At 33.9% G+C, this 16,493-nt stretch overlaps 1 protein-coding gene across 4 annotated transcripts in view; it reads right to left on the bottom strand.

Moving 5' to 3' along the window:
• LOC111044490 (la-related protein Larp4B) overlaps nt 1-16,493 on the bottom strand; it is a 111,341-nt gene that overhangs the window by 93,672 nt on the left and 1,176 nt on the right. The gene's annotated exons all lie outside the window — the stretch shown is intronic.

Raw genomic sequence — 16,493 nt, 5'->3', positions numbered from 1 at the left:
AAACCTCATCCATCAATATGGAAAAAGAAAAGAGCAGAACCGATTTCTAAAATCTCCAACAATTTGTTCGTTCCATCCTGTATAAGATCTGAATATCTTGTTTGATAAGCTATTTTGGAGCAAGACAGATAGATAGATCTTGATATACCTTGATCTAGAAGTTATATATTGATGAGCTATTCTGAATTGTTACACTCAATTTAGATTTAGATGGAAAGGTTGGGAGATGGAATGTTAAACAGGTCCTAAGTTGTGCATTATCCTGCTATTTTAAAAATGGAAACATGAAGTATATAACTTAATAATCCATATATAACTTCTAGATCAAGGTATATCAAGATCTATCTATCTGTCTTGCTCCAAGATAACTTATCAAACAAGATATTCAGATCTCATACAGGATGGAACGAACAAATTGTTGGAGATTTTAGGAATAGGTTCTGCTCTTTTCTTTTCCCATATATGAGGTTTTAATTCCTACTTATCAACTCTCCAGCTCACTCACAATCGCTATCCTTATCTTACTTCTGTTTTCATCCAAATCGAGAACATAATTATAATTATTATTATTTGAAGAAAATCCTAAATAAATGCTATAAATCACCCCGATGACTTCTGCTACTGCAGACATTGACAACAGGGTTAACAGCTAGATGGAATTTCGATGAGAACTACTATCCAAAAATTATTTGCCAGCCCCGGGAATCGAATGGGATTTACAGCATTTATTTAGGATTTTCGTTAAATAATAATTATATATTAATTAGCGTTTGAATAAATGCAGTCTCCATTTAATTCCATCTGTATACTACATAATATTTGTGAATTGCCCCGGTGTAAAATATGTAGATGAAAGTAAAGAAATACTCTTTACCAGTTGGAATTGAATAATATTCATCAAGAGTCGAAACATGTTGTGAATTAATAAAATATGAAAAGGATACTACTTGATGATTTTCATATCAATAATTGTTGTAACTCTATGAAGGACCAGTGGAAATCTTCATATCCACTATCAGTTTTACATTCTCAATATGAAACTTGAATATGGGTAATATGAAGCTTGTAGGTTATATATTGAATCAGTTGTCAGAAGCCTAATTTCTTATGTTTTTTGACCAATGTACTTGGAATACATTATTCTAAGATTCTAGGTACCTTGGTTTTAACCATGGAATAATGAAAGTCTACTGATTTTTCTTCCATGGTTCCAACACTAGAGTTTCATTCATCCGAGTGGGCCTATTATTTTCTCGACTTCTCATTCAAAAATCAATGTTAATTTATATTTTCAAGCTTCTTCTCTTCTTCTTCTTCTTCTTCTTCTTCTTCTTCTTCTTCTTCTTCTTCTCTTCTTCTTCTTCTTCTTCTTCTTCTTCTTCTTCTTCTTCTTCTCTTCTTCTTCTTCTTTTTCTTCTTCTTCTTCTTCTTCTTCTCTTCTCTTCTTCTTCTCTTCTTCTTCTTCTTCTCTTCTTCTTCTCTTCTTCTTTCTTCTTCTTCTTCTCTCTTCTTCTTCTTCTTTCTTCTTCTTCTTCTTCTTCTTCTTTCTTCTTCTTCCTCTTCCTCTTCTTCTTCTTCTTTCTTCTTCTTCTTCTTCGTCTTCTTCTTCTTCCTCTTCCTCTTCTTCTTCTCTTCTTCTTTCTTCTTCTTCTTCTTCTTCTTCTTCTTCTTCTTTCTTCTTCTTCTTCTTCTTCTTCTTCTTCTTCTTCTTTCTTCTTCTTCTTCTTCAATAGCTGATGTTATAGCTTGTTCAACAAACAAGCGACAAATGCCATTGTTCAGTGGTAACAAGCAACAGGTATTACACGAATATTGGAAATATATATTCAACAAGTTCACTGTTACTCGAAATTGAAAATACATTTCAACTAGATATTGAGAAGCTATTCCAATTTGTTGGAATCCAATAACTTATTCAAGTGAAGCTGAATTCACTCATGAATGGGATACAATAATCCTGAATAGTCTCTATTGGATTCCAACAACTAATTCAAATGAAGCGGAGCTACCACATCACTGATAGGGATAAAATAAAACTGAACAGTTTGCATTGAATTCAATTATATTTGCTGAACGCAGAGGAAAGTGAAGTCAGTTTTAACGTAACATATGGTAGAGTCGGGGCAAATGCCACCTAGATTCAGCCAGCTTTAGCAGAGAGCTTTGGCGTTCGTGTTATCAAGTCGGCGCTATTGGAAGGGATTTATCGTTTTGAGCTTGCGTTATAGTGTAGCGGGCGTTAACACACGGACAGTCTAGATTAGGATACAGAATACAGAAGGGATTTCCAACTGATAAGAGAGTGGTCGGGACATGAAAGTCGACTGAATTGGAGAAGTGGGCAACATCTAAACGATACATCCACCAGAAATGAGTAGGCTGTATTTGAGAAAATGTATTCCACAAATCAATAATGTGCTCTGAATTGAGTAAATGTATTCTAAAGATCAATGTTGTACTCTCTATTGAGAAAATGTATTCTACAAATCGATATTATCCAACGATATACATCCTGCAGAAATTATTAAACTGCATTTGAAAGAATGTATTCCACAAATCAATAATGTGCTCTGAATTGAGTAAATGTATTCTGAAGATCAATGTTGTACTCTATATTGAGAAAATTTATTCTACAATCAATATTATCCAACGATGCAGAAATGATAAGGCTGTATTTGCTGTTAAAATTTATTCCAAGAACCAATAATGTGCTCTGAATTGAGAAAATTTATTCTAGAGATCAATGTTGTACTCTATATTGGAAAAATTTATTTTCCTCCACCTACTGGCTAAAGTACTTACTTTACTCCCTGAAACATAATACTAAAGTGTCACTTTTTCGCCCTCGGTAGTAAAAAACAGAAAAACTCCCTAGGGAGTAAAAGTGACTCCATTTAAATAACATGGGAAGCATCTCTATTTTAAAAACTTACATTATAATAGGTTAGAAGGTCTAAGCTCAGATGAGAAAGCATAAAGAGGTGTCTGTCATTGAGTCAACTGAATTCAATACCACAACCAGAAATTTGATCAACGCATGAAATATATGTTTGTATGTATTATATTCTTAATATAAGTAGCCAATAAAAATTTATACAATTTTAAAAATATCTTATTCTATTCAAAATACCAGCCAACAAATATTTTTGATCTGCAATTCAAATCTGAACGCGTGATCTGGAGTCAGCCATTTTTGGTAAACACCCAGCTGATTGTTACAACTTTAGCCGATAGATAGCGCAATCGGCAGTGCCAATCAGACGGCCGGTTTTAAAGTTTTAGATTTTAGGTTATGTTGTTAGGAAACATTGTCACCAATACGTAAGTTATTAAAATGATTTTTATTTGCAGTTTCTATAAAAAAATGTAGATGGAGGAAAAATGTTGTGTACATCACAAGTGAAAAATACTTTTTCTCCCTCAGGAAAATTGTTGCCCTCGGCTTCGCCTCGGGCTTCAAAACTTTTCCCTCAGGGAGAAAAAGTCGTACTTTTCACTCTAGATATACAAATAACTATTTCCTACAGTTACGTTGAAAAGTGGCCATTGCTGCACTGATTACAGAACGCAAAGAATCACTTTTCCGCTCTAGTGCGGGAAAAATTTTTCTGCACTCCAGATTTCCAACATGGCAACACAAAATACTTAGTAGGTTATATGGAGCAACAGTGCAGCAAAATCAAAATGAAGTTGGTAACAGTGACTGGGCTGCTATAGTGAGCAGACGTGCAACGAGCACAACGCGCTAATTATTACTATTATATATTATAACCAAGGACAACATTTTTATTCAATTTGACAATGAATTAAGGTTTTTATCAATAATAAAATTACACAGAAAAACATTTGATGCATTCAGGCAATTTTACCCATAATTACCCAATTTTCATATTCAATGGTAACTGTAGGAAAAACTTAATGTGAAATACGTGCGCAAAGTTCCTCTGCTGCACTCAAGAAACCATTCCGCCCTCGCCTACGGCTCGGGCGTAAACGTTTCTTTCGGTGCAGCAAACTGTCACTTTGCGCACTAGTTGCACAAATAACTATTTACAAATCGATACTATCCAACGATACATCCTGCAGATATGATTAGGCTGTATTTGCTGTGAAAATGAATTCCGAGAACCAATAATGTGCTCTGAATTGAGAGAATTTATTCTAGAGATCAATAGTGTGCTCTATATTGAGAACATTTAAAGTGTAAATTTTAAGTATTGTGCTCACTATATCCTTAGTGTCCGGTTTCCCATTAGGGAACTTTGGACTATATACGGCGAGGTGGAACTACACTTGGGTCTCCCCACCACTGAAAGCCATACGCTAATAAAAATAATATTGAGAAAATGTATTTTACAAATCGATATTATCCAAAGATACATCCTGCAGAAATTATTGGGCTGTATTTTTGTGAAAACGTATTCCAAGAACTAATATTGTGCTCTAAATTGGGAAAATTTATTCTAGAGATCAATAGTGTGCTCTATATTGAGAAAATGTATTTTACAAATCGATATTATCCAACGATACATCCTGCAGAAATGATTAGGCTGTATTTGAGAAAATGTATTCCACAAATTAATATTGTGCTCTGAATTGAGAAAATATATTCTAGACATCAATCGTGTGCTCTCTATTGAGAAAATTTATTTTACAATTCGATGTTATCCAAAGATAGATCCTGCAGAAATGATTAGGCTGTAATTGAGAAAATGTATTCCACAAATTAATATTGTGCTCTGAATTGAGATAATATATTCTAGACATCAATCGTGTGCTCTCTATTGAGAAAATTTATTTTACAATTCGATGTTATCCAAAGATAGATCCTGCAGAAATGATTAGGCTGTAATTGAGAAAATGTATTCCACAAATTAATATTGTGCTCTGAATTGAAAAAATTTACTCTAGAGATGAATAGTGTGTTCTATATTGAGAAAATGAATTTTACAAATCTAGATTATCCAACAGAAATAATTGGGCTGTAGTTGAGAAAATATATTCCACAAATTAATATTGTGCTCTGAATTGAGAAAATTTACTCTAGAGATCAATAGTGTGCTCTATGTTGAGAAAATTCATTCCACAAATCAATAGTGAGCTCTATATTGAGAAAATTCATTCTCCAAATCGATATTGTGCTCTGAATATAGAGAAAATTCATTCCACAAATCAATAGTGTGCTCTATATTGAGAAAATTCATTCTCCAAATCGATATTGTGTTCTGAATATAGAGAAAATTCATTCCACATATCAGTAGTGTGTTCTATATTGAGAAAATTCATTCTTCAAATCAATCATGTGCTCTGAATTGAGAAAATTTATTCTACAAATCGATATCCTGCTCACAAAATTGTGAATTATTCTTCACATATAATGTTATCTAGAAATGATAAAATTTGGGAGTGGCGGTTATTGATTCATTGAGTAAGTTAACGTACAAGTTTTTCTGCAATAATTGGAGTGGAGAGGAAATTGTCAAGCTGTCGAGAGATGTCAAGAATGCTGGAGAAGATTGTCAGGAAGATAGGATATTGAATATTGATCTCTAGAACGGAGAAGCAGAAAACTGAATCGATTCACTGAAATTGTTCGATGTAATGAATTCATGGACAGATTATTGAGCTGATTGGGAATTTCTTTGGCTTGAGTTTTCCCTTGCTGAGTCAAATTAATCCATGCAATCCAGAGCTATCAATCTGTCCGGTGTCCGGGCCTGGTGTTTCAGTGTAGATTCAATCAAAAGTCAGACGAAGATTTGAAAGATTTGTTTAGAATATTGTTTGTGTTTCCGATAATATTGATTAATTACCTACATGAACATATTATTTAATTATGAAACTCAGACTGAATAATTTCTTCAAACGTGACACATTGAAATTGAATATGTAGCGTTACGCTTACAGAATGAAAATAAAAATTGAATTATCTTATGACGAAGCATCCCTAAATTACTTAAAGCTCTTGAAGTAAATGGGTTTGCATAACAGCCCTCACATGTAGAATAGAGGATGGTTAGTTATCATGTAGTCTCATGTAGCAGATAGATAGTTATTTTCTGTTACAACAGTAAAAGGGTAAAATTAAAATTGCCTATTTTTATGGATTTAGGGATGCTCCCTGTTAGTGTGGAGTGTAGACCATAGATCTCTATGAAGACATAAAATTGTCACATTAAATTAAAAAAAAAAAACCATTGCTAATTGCAATGTTCAAATTGACTAATGGATGAGTGTGTACATGTTTAGTATTTAGGTTCCAAGTTTGATAGAGAAACTACCTTGAGTATTTGTACTATATGACCTTTATTAGGTATAATACAACAAAATCAAACCACATTTTCCACAAGTTTCAATATTTTGCAGTTTTTAGCTTTACTAGGTCCTTTAACTTTAGGACCTTTAGTAGGTATAGTACAACAAAATCAAACCACATTTTCCACAAGTTTCAATATTTTGCAGTTTTTAGCTTCAGTAGGTCCTTTAGCTTTAGGACCTTTAGTAGGTATAGTACAACAAAATCAAACCACATTTTCCACAAGTTTCAATATTTTGCAGTTTTTAGCTTCAGTAGGTCCTTTAGCTTTAGGACCTTTAGTAGGTATAGTACAACAATATCAAACCACATTTTTCCAAAAGTTTCAATATTTTGCAGTTTTTAGCTTCAGTAGGTCCTTTAGCTTTAGGACCTTTAGTAGGTATAGTACAACAATATCAAACCACATTTTCCACAAGTTTCAATATTTTGCAGTTTTTAGCTTTAGTAGGTCCTTTAGCTTTAGGACCTTTAGTAGGTATAGTACAACAATATCAAACCACATTTTCCACAAGTTTCAATATTTTGCAGTTTTTAGCTTTGAGAAAGATCAATCAGTATGTTCCATTCTCATAATGAGACTAGAGAGCTCAGATTTTAGCAAGAAGTACTCAACTTTTTTTCTATCTATAGGCAACAATCATTCATCATTGAGTCAATATTTTGCAGTTTTTAGCTTTAGTAGGTCCTTTAGCTTTAGGACCTTTAGTAGGTATAGTACAACAATATCAAACACATTTTCCACAAGTTTCAATATTTTGCAGTTTTTAGCTTAGTAGGTCCTTTAGCTTTAGGACCTTTAGTAGGTATAGTACAACAATATCAAACCACATTTTCCACAAGTTTCAATATTTTGCAGTTTTTAGCTTTAGTAGGTCCTTTAGCTTTAAGACCTTTAGTAGGTATAGTACAACAATATCAAACCACATTTTCCACAAGTTTCAATATTTTGCAGTTTTTAGCTTTAGTAGGTCCTTTAGCTTTAGGACCTTTAGTAGGTATAGTACAACAATATCAAACCACATTTTCCACAAGTTTCAATATTTTGCAGTTTTTAGCTTTAGTAGGTCCTTTAGCTTTAAGACCTTTAGTAGGTATAGTACAACAATATCAAACCACATTTTCCACAAGTTTCAATATTTTGCAGTTTTTAGCTTTAGTAGGTCCTTTAGCTTTAGGACCTTTAGTAGGTATAGTCATAGAGAAACAATAGCATAAGTAGATATCCCATGGCATAGGGCGTTTATGTCGCAACTTTTACTGTTATCTCAAGCCGACAGCCCACGTAATTCTTTCCCGTGAAGCTTTATGACGCTGGTAGTATCTCATATTGTGCCGTTCATACACTCTTACCCGGTCAAAACAGTAAAAATCAACAATAATCGACAGTAATCGGCTTGGGATAACAGTAAAAGTTGCGACATAAACGCCCTATACCATGGGATATCTACTTACGCTATTGTTTCTCTATGGTATAGTACAACAAAATCAAACCACATTTTCCACAAGTTTCAATATTTTGCAGTTTTTAGCTTTAGTAGGTCCTTTAGCTTTAGGACCTTTAGTAGGTATAGTACAACAATATCAAACCACATCTTTCAGCAAGTTTCAATATTTTGCAGTTATTAGCTTTGAGAAATATCAATCAGTATATTTCATTCTCATAATCAGACTAGAGAGTTCAGATTTCAGCAAGAAGTACTCCACTTTTGTTCCCTCTCTATAGGCAACAATCATTCATCATTGAGTCAGTATTTTGCAATTTTTAGCTTTGAGAAAGATCAATCAGTATGTTTCATTCCACTTTTGTTCCCTCTCTATAGGCAACAATCATTCATCATTGAGTCAGTATTTTGCAATTTTTAGCTTTGAGAAAGATCAATCAGTATGTTTCATGCTCATAATCAGACTAGAGAGTTCAGATTTTAGCAAGAAGTACTCAACTTTTTTTCTATCTATAGGCAACAATCATTCATTATTATTAAGGATTGAATTTTATATTATATCAGTTTGTTTATTTGTACAGTCACGCATTACGGTGAATTAAATGCGATCAATCAATGAGGACTAGGCGATTGGTGAAACGCTACTCAAGTGTTTCATCCTTGACAATCCAGCAACTATTAGCATATTTTCTAGAGTTTATTGATTCGGGAACACTGGAGAGTTTTAAGGAATATCGGCAACTATTTGCAGTTTCCATCTTTTGATTTTACTGATTACTAGCGTTTAGTTTCAATAAGGTCTATTTGTACGTCATTACGTGCTCGAGTGGTGGAGAGAACATTGCTGTCCAAACTTCACCAAGTCATCAAATACAAAAATCATTATATTCTATTCTAAGACTCAGTTGCACAAAAGTCGGTTAAATTCTAGTCGTGATTAATTTCTCGAGAACCAATCAGAGAAGCCGTTTTTTCAAAAAAAAAAAAATCTCACGTTTAATTTTAATCGTGATTAACGATTTTTGAAAAAACGACTTCTCTGATCGGTTCTCATGAAATTAATCACGATTAACGTGAGAAATTTTTTTGAAAAACGGCTTCTCTGATTGGTTCTCGTGAAATTAATCAGGAATAAAATTTAACCGAATTTGTGCAACCAGCAATAAATCAATGATAGAATGTTTTGTAAGTTCTCAGCTACGGATTCGAAGCATTAATCATATTACTAATATCTCTCTAAAGAAAATGAACCAAACCTTGAGGATGAGTTAAGGCCATAAAGAGCTAACTGTATGGGACCTTTCACCAATAGGAGTCATGAAATCACGACAGGAAATTCAGTAGTGGGATAACTAAGAAGGATTTTGATTAGAATACAATAAGATAACAAGAGCCATAATGATTGATACTTTGATAAGTTTGAGAAAAAACCTGACAGGAATTTTAAAAATAACAATAGAGAACACAAATTTTTGATAAGCAGTTAAATAGTCTTTCAAAGATTCGACTGAGTCATTGTCAATATTGTAGAACCGTTCCATAATTGAATAAAAACACACATATGTTACATTTTTTATTCAGTTTTTTAAAGTTTATGAGACTATTTGGCTATATCTTATTAATTTCTCTCTAAATAAAATGAACTAAACCATAAGGATGAGTTAAGGCCATAAAGAGCTAACTGTATGGGACCTTTCACCAATAGGAGTCATGAAATCACGAAAGGAAGATTCAGTAGTGAGGTAACTAAGAAAGATTTTGATTAGAATACAATAAGAACAAGAACCATAATGATTGATACTTTGATAAATTTAAGAAAACCTGACAGGAATTTGAAAAATAACAATGGAGAACTGAAATTTTTGATAAGCAGTTGAAAAGCCTTTTAAAGTTTATTATACTATTTCCGAATATCTATGAGACTTTCATAATCATATTATCTTGTTATTTACATTGACTTATCTCTTTAGTACAATAATTCCCCTTTGTTATTAATATTATTTGAATTTAAATCTACAAATATTTTTTCTAATAATAACTTTCACCCCCTCATTATTCCAATTATTATATCATATCGATTCTCTAATTATTGGGAATTAACTTTTTCTTTATTTTTTCCCCTATTATTATTTACTCTTTTCTGTTAATAAATTGATTTAAGTCTGAATGATTTATCGTTTCTATAATTTGGTTTTTACTTATTGATATTTTCAGTCTTAAATTTTTTCGCTTGGACATAATATTTAGTTTGAATTTTCAACTTCCTTTTTTTTTACGGTTAAGTGCTGAAGGGGAGGGTATCTTTGATACCCTCTCTGAGAATGGACTTCTTGAGGTCCAAACTTCACCGTTTCATGATTGTGAAAACATTATAGTAGTACCTTAACTTTTGCATTTTTCATCATTTTTCTTGCTCAATATTATTGTAGAACTCATTAGTTTAATATGATTCACCATGTAATTTTACCGCTAGTGGTATTTATTTTCAACGATAGAACGTAAGTTGAATTATGTTTTGTTAAAGACGTGAATAAAGGAATCTGAATCTGAGACTGGGTAACATTACAATAGGAATTGGAGCATTCATGCTACATGCTACGTCTTGGAAACCCGACCACATTCAATACATAGAACAATATAAAACTAATGATTCTTCTTGATTGTGTACAAAGAATACAAAACACTCATTGACACCATCAAGTCACCTTAATATAGAGAGAGAAGTCAATAAGGACTGAAGGATACTAGGGCTGGGAAATGAGTTGGAGCAGAGAAAAGCTTTAAAAGACCATGAGATTGTAGCTCTAGACTGCATAGCTCTACAAGATACTGTAATATCTGAGAGGCTGCAGCTCTGGAGATATTAGAGACTGGATAGCTTTATAATATTGGTGCAAAAGAAAATATTAGGGAGTGATATTTAAGTTATCTACGTTTCAACATGTTAAACGTCCCCATACAAGTAAGAACGTAAAGGTTACATATTTATAAGAATGTGAGGCTGAAGACAGAATAAAGGCGGACTCCCACATTTATCAGTATTAGAGTCAGTGATCCGTGCAGTGAAAATATGATAACCATAAATTTTAATGGGACTATTTTAAGCACAGAATACAATTATAGGAGTTTTCTCTGAATACAACTCGATATACAATTATATTCTGATATAACTGAATACAATTATAGGAGTTTTCTCTGAATACAACTCGATATACAATTATATTCTGATATAACTGAATACAATTATAGGAGTTTTCTCTGAATACAACTCGATATACAATTATATTCTGATATAACTGAATACAATTATTGGAGTTTTCTCTGAATACAACTCGATATACAATTATATTCTGATACAACTGAATACAATTATTGGAGTTTTCTCTGATTCTAAGTATGACTTAGCTAGTATGAAGAGTCCCATTAGAACGTAAGGGAATAATATTCTCACTGGCCGGACACGTTCACTAATACTATTATGTGTAGGGAAAATGCTTCACTTTCCACTTTTCAGAATCTCTCCTGATTTGGTCGATAGCGTAAAAAATACCCAAATTATGATTCAGCAACAAGGTGGCAGCACTATATCACTTCTTGGATAACTTCTCGATTCTCAACTCTCTCCTGATTGGAGAACAGTTTCCAATCTAACTCAGAATTCTGCCAGTAGATGGCAGCACATGTTGGGTCATATTTTCAACTCCGCCTACTCTCTCATGATTGGCCAACAGTTTGTAATCTAACTCGAAATTCTGCCAGTAGAGGGCAGCACATGTTGGGTAGTATTTCCAACTCCTGATTGGTCGACATTTTGTTTTGTAATGTAACCTAATTCTGTGGAGGAATACTGTTAGAATAACTCTAAACCTGGAATACTTTATTAGATTCTTTAAGACTGGTAGACTATTATTATATAGGTGCGTAAAGATTTACACGCCGCGAACATGAGCAATTCACTTTTAATCAGCTGATGCCAAGCTTTTTATATCTGTATCTTACCGTTTCTGTAAAAATACAGATATAATCAGCTGATTAAAAGTGAATTGCTCATGTTCGCGGCGCGTATATCTTACGCACCTTTAAATTAAAAAACCTGGAAGATTGTCTCTTCTCGACTTGAAGTCAGAATTAAACTGTACAGCTTTGTTGCATCAAGCAAGAGCAATTTTAATCAGGAATCAGTTCAAAGATATGAAGCTTTGAAGCCTCATGAATCATGAAGCCCAAAGGCCCAAAGCTATGATCAGCTGATTCGCGACAGTTGATCCTGGTTATTGATTAATTATAGTACTACAAATTATATTTAATTGATTGGAATTTATCGAATATGCTAATCTGGAGAAGTTTTTTCCTAAAGTTGGTTAGTTCACCCAGCATCTCCGATTAAAACTGGGTTAGTGTCTTCAAAGACTGAGAAACCGACTCTGTGAGACATGATAATGTATATGGTACAAGACCGGGAAACGATATAAAACTCACTGGAGAATATCTCTAAAGATTGAAGAAAACTGGAAAATTGTATCGAAGAAACAGTGAAAAGACTGGAAAATTGTACTTGTGAGACGTGTAGAACTTGAAAATTGCATCTATAAGAATTGAATTGGAATGAATGGAATTTATTTAGGGCGAAGTTAGGACTGTGCCACACAACCCTTCTCAAGACTCTGAGGCATGACCGCATGACATGGACCGGGAGACGAGATAGGTCTCATTGAAGAATGACATCTTGAATTTGGAGAAAACTAGGAGATTGTATTGTATTTATGAGACAGTGTAAGAATGGGAAATCAACTATGCTAGACATGAGATAGTTGAGTGGTAGAGAGGACTTTAAAGTCCAAACCCTGCCTAATAAAGAATTTTCTCATTTCTCTCTCTCTCTCTCTCTCTCTCTCTCATTTCTCTCAGATAGTACAAGACCTGGAGACGAGATTAAGATTTATTGAAGAATAACTTCATAAGACTGGAGAGAACTGGGAAACTGTAGGCCTATCAATGATACAGTTTGAGAAGGGAAATTGACTCGGTGAGACATGTGATAGTACAAGACCAAGAAACGATATAAGTCTTATTAGAGAATATCTCTATAAGATTGGAATAAACTGAGAAATTGTATCTCTGAGACAGTATAAGACTGGGAAATTGACTCTGAGATACATAATAATAGCACAAGATCGAGAGACGAGATAAGACTCATTAAAGATTATCTTCATATGACTGAAGAAAACAGGGAAATTGTATCTATGAAAGAGTATAAGACTGGGAAACTGACTCTGAGATACATAACATAATATAGCTCATGACCGGGAGACGAGATAAGACTCATTGGAGAATGACTTCCTAAGACTGGAAAAAAATGGGAAATTGTATCTATGGAACAGTATAAGACTGGGAAATTCACTCTGAGATACATAATATAGCACAAGACCGGGAGACGAGATAAGACTCATTGGAGAATGACTTCCTAAGACTGGAAAAAACTGGGAAATTGTATCTATGAAACAGTATAAGACTGGGAAATTCACTCTGAGATACATAATATAGCACAAGACCGGGAGATGAGATAAGACTCATTAAAGATTATCTTCATATGACTGAAGAAAACTAGGAAATTGCATCTATGAATCAGTATAAGGCTGGGAAATTGACTCTGAGATACTTAACATAATATAGCTCAAGACCGGGAGACGAGATAAGACTCATTGGAGAATGACTTCATAAGACTGAAAAATTGGGAAATTGTATCTATGATACAGAAAAATATCGGGAAATTGTTTCTGAGAGACTGTATAAGCCTGGGAAACAATAAAAGATTCATTGAAGAATGACTTCATAAGACTGGAGAAAACTAGGAAATTGTATCTATGATACAGAAAAATATCGGGAAATGATTTCTGAGAGACTGAATAAGCCTGGGAGACGGAATACGACTCATTGGAACTTGAAGACTGTCTCAGAAGACTGGTGGAATGGTAGACTGGCATCGCTACCATATGGATGGTAGAGCGTATCAGACATTATTGACCGTTGATGTGAGAGGCTAGTTTAGTTGCGGCGCGTTCCCTTCCTCCTAAGAAGTGAGTGGGTCAAATCACTCAGCTGTGCGCTCAAAATTGTGCCGCGCCACACACGCGCACACGCACACAGACACAGGTGAATGAATGAACTAGTCTGCTGCGGGTTTTGGTGTGAGAGGGCACGAGTTATCAAGAATGAGAGAAAGACAGGGAGGAAAAATGAGAGGTAGACTGTGGTTGGGAGGGAGAGAGTGTGAGAGAGCCAGTCTTGTTTGGAGAGAGTAGGGGAACATGTTACGTTCACTTTTAAAGGCTTACGGCTTATATCCAATGCACTGTTGTTTGCATCAGAATTCATAAAACATAACTAGACGAACTTTACACGTAGAAGAATGTAGTAACAGAATATTGTAGACCATTTAAAGTTTTATCGGTATTTGTGGTAGGCTGTTCATATATACTTTCCATATAACTAGCTACTAATGTAGTGAGAAGCAGGATAATCTCAAACTGTCTTATCTGGAATCCAAGCCTTTGAATAATCCATTGATTTATTACAAAAATGAAGAGAGTCAAATTGAAGAGATGAGCGGAGAGAAAATTGATTCTCATATTCAATATTGATTGGTTTTATTCAAAATAAGTACATTATTACGTTGAGTCACAGAGATAATATACGAAAACAACCAATATTGGAGAAATAATATTAATATACTTCCCATCTGCATGACTTTTTATGTGCAGGAAACAGAGAATTTACTTTGATATTACTGTAAATATTGTGAGAAATGAGAAAGATTCTTTATTTAAATTTTAATATTTCCAAACCAACCAGCAAAAATTTGATTTATTCTAAATCGCGTTCTTGCAAAGGAATCATAATAAGAGGTGTTTATAGGAATAGACCAACTTTGTAGTTTATGCCATAGCCACCTCTAATATAGAGGTGGCCTTGTTTATGCACATTCCACATCTTGTAAAACAATAGATTGATTCAATGTATGCAAGTTCTTACATATTATGAATTCTTCATAGATAAGATGGATGAAAAACACTAAATAACTCTTCAGAATCCAATTAGGGAACATACAGGGACCCCTCCCTCAAGCCCATAGACGCAACCCCCCTACATTGAGAAACAACCCCTTTTACAAAAATCTCGTCACATTCTAAACACACACTGCTGACCTTTTTTGGGACCCCCCAGGATTTGATTATGAGCCTGATTTTGTGATTTTGAGCCCCCCCCCCACCACAAGAATTTTAAGGACGTCCAACCCCCCCCCCTTGTAGGCACCCCTGGGATATAACAGCCCACAGTTTTCATTTACATGATTTAGCAGCTTGAGAAGTGGGATTCATCAATTAAAAAGTTTAATAATAAACTGATAACAGTAGATGAATAAATTCATGTCAGTTATGGTTTAGCACCTACACATATATGATCTAAAGGTCAGTGATGCCATAGAGAGAGTTATCCACACTGTTTAGTTATCACAGTGTGATAATATCACACCCACATAACAACTTAGTATACGATAACAGTTATCAATTTCAAGCTACCTCCGTGGTTTCCTGACACCAGTTTTGCCAGTATGAGCAATCAGAAAGCAAGATAATTGGATTAAAATTACAATTAATTCACTGTATCGAGTTACTCATATACTCAGATATTCTACGATAATGACTCATGAAAAATTAGAACGTAATATTAACGTATTAGTCAATTATGATAGTGGAATCTGGAAGTTCATTGAGAACTTCAATTTACGTTACACCGTTAATATTACAAATTGCAGATTGATAATATTTGGTGCATTGACGTTACAAGTTTCTTATGACATTCATAAAAATGTAGGCCTAGTAAACGTTTACAGTAGGCTAATGAAAAATATGTTGTCAGATCAAGTGTATGGTTTCAGTTTTCCAAAAATATGGATTTACAATCAAGAGTCCCTTCCATGAACTCGATACCAGGCTATCACCAGCATTTGATCACCATCAAACTCCAATATTGATAGATGGAAAATGTCAATCAATCAATCAATCATCTTTATTCAAATGTACAAGAATGCGTCAATTAGAGTTAAAGTCGAGTAGAGTTATATGTGAGTTACAGTCTCAATCTTTTAAGGGAGACGAATTTTCAATGAAATTATACTGAAAAAATGAATCAAGCTGCTGATTCCTCCAATACAGTATCGATTATATTACTGGAGAAGATGACAGAAGATGGAAGATAAGAAGAGTGCACAGTAACATTCCATATGAGAAGAAAATAGAATAGACGAAGGAGGAGAAAGGAGGTAAATAGAATAATTGATTTGATGAAAAGAAAGAGATGTAAAACTTGACGTGCAATATAGGATATTTATTGGAGAAGTAGGGAAGAAGGGAAGTATACCTTACATGAAATCCTTGTAATAATATTGTCACAACCACTTATCTGTAGAGGTTGAAATAGGTCTAGTGATAGAAAATTCATGAAAATACAAAGTAATTTTCTATAATATGGGAAGAATCAACCATGATAGTGGGCATCTTCACTACTTCTCGAGAAACGTTTTAGAACGTTGTAAGTGATTCTGTAGGAATCCAGGAGAAGATAATACAGTAAAATTATGAGAAAACATTATACTTCTTATATCCAGTTATAGAAACTTTACTTGCCCAGTACAAGTCACAATGTTACAATAAATTGTGGCTGTTTCAATG

The sequence above is a fragment of the Nilaparvata lugens genome, chromosome 6, assembly GCF_014356525.2.
Source record: "Nilaparvata lugens isolate BPH chromosome 6, ASM1435652v1, whole genome shotgun sequence".
In the NCBI taxonomy this organism is placed as follows: domain Eukaryota; kingdom Metazoa; phylum Arthropoda; class Insecta; order Hemiptera; family Delphacidae; genus Nilaparvata; species Nilaparvata lugens.
This window is presented reverse-complemented; position numbering and strand designations above follow the sequence as displayed.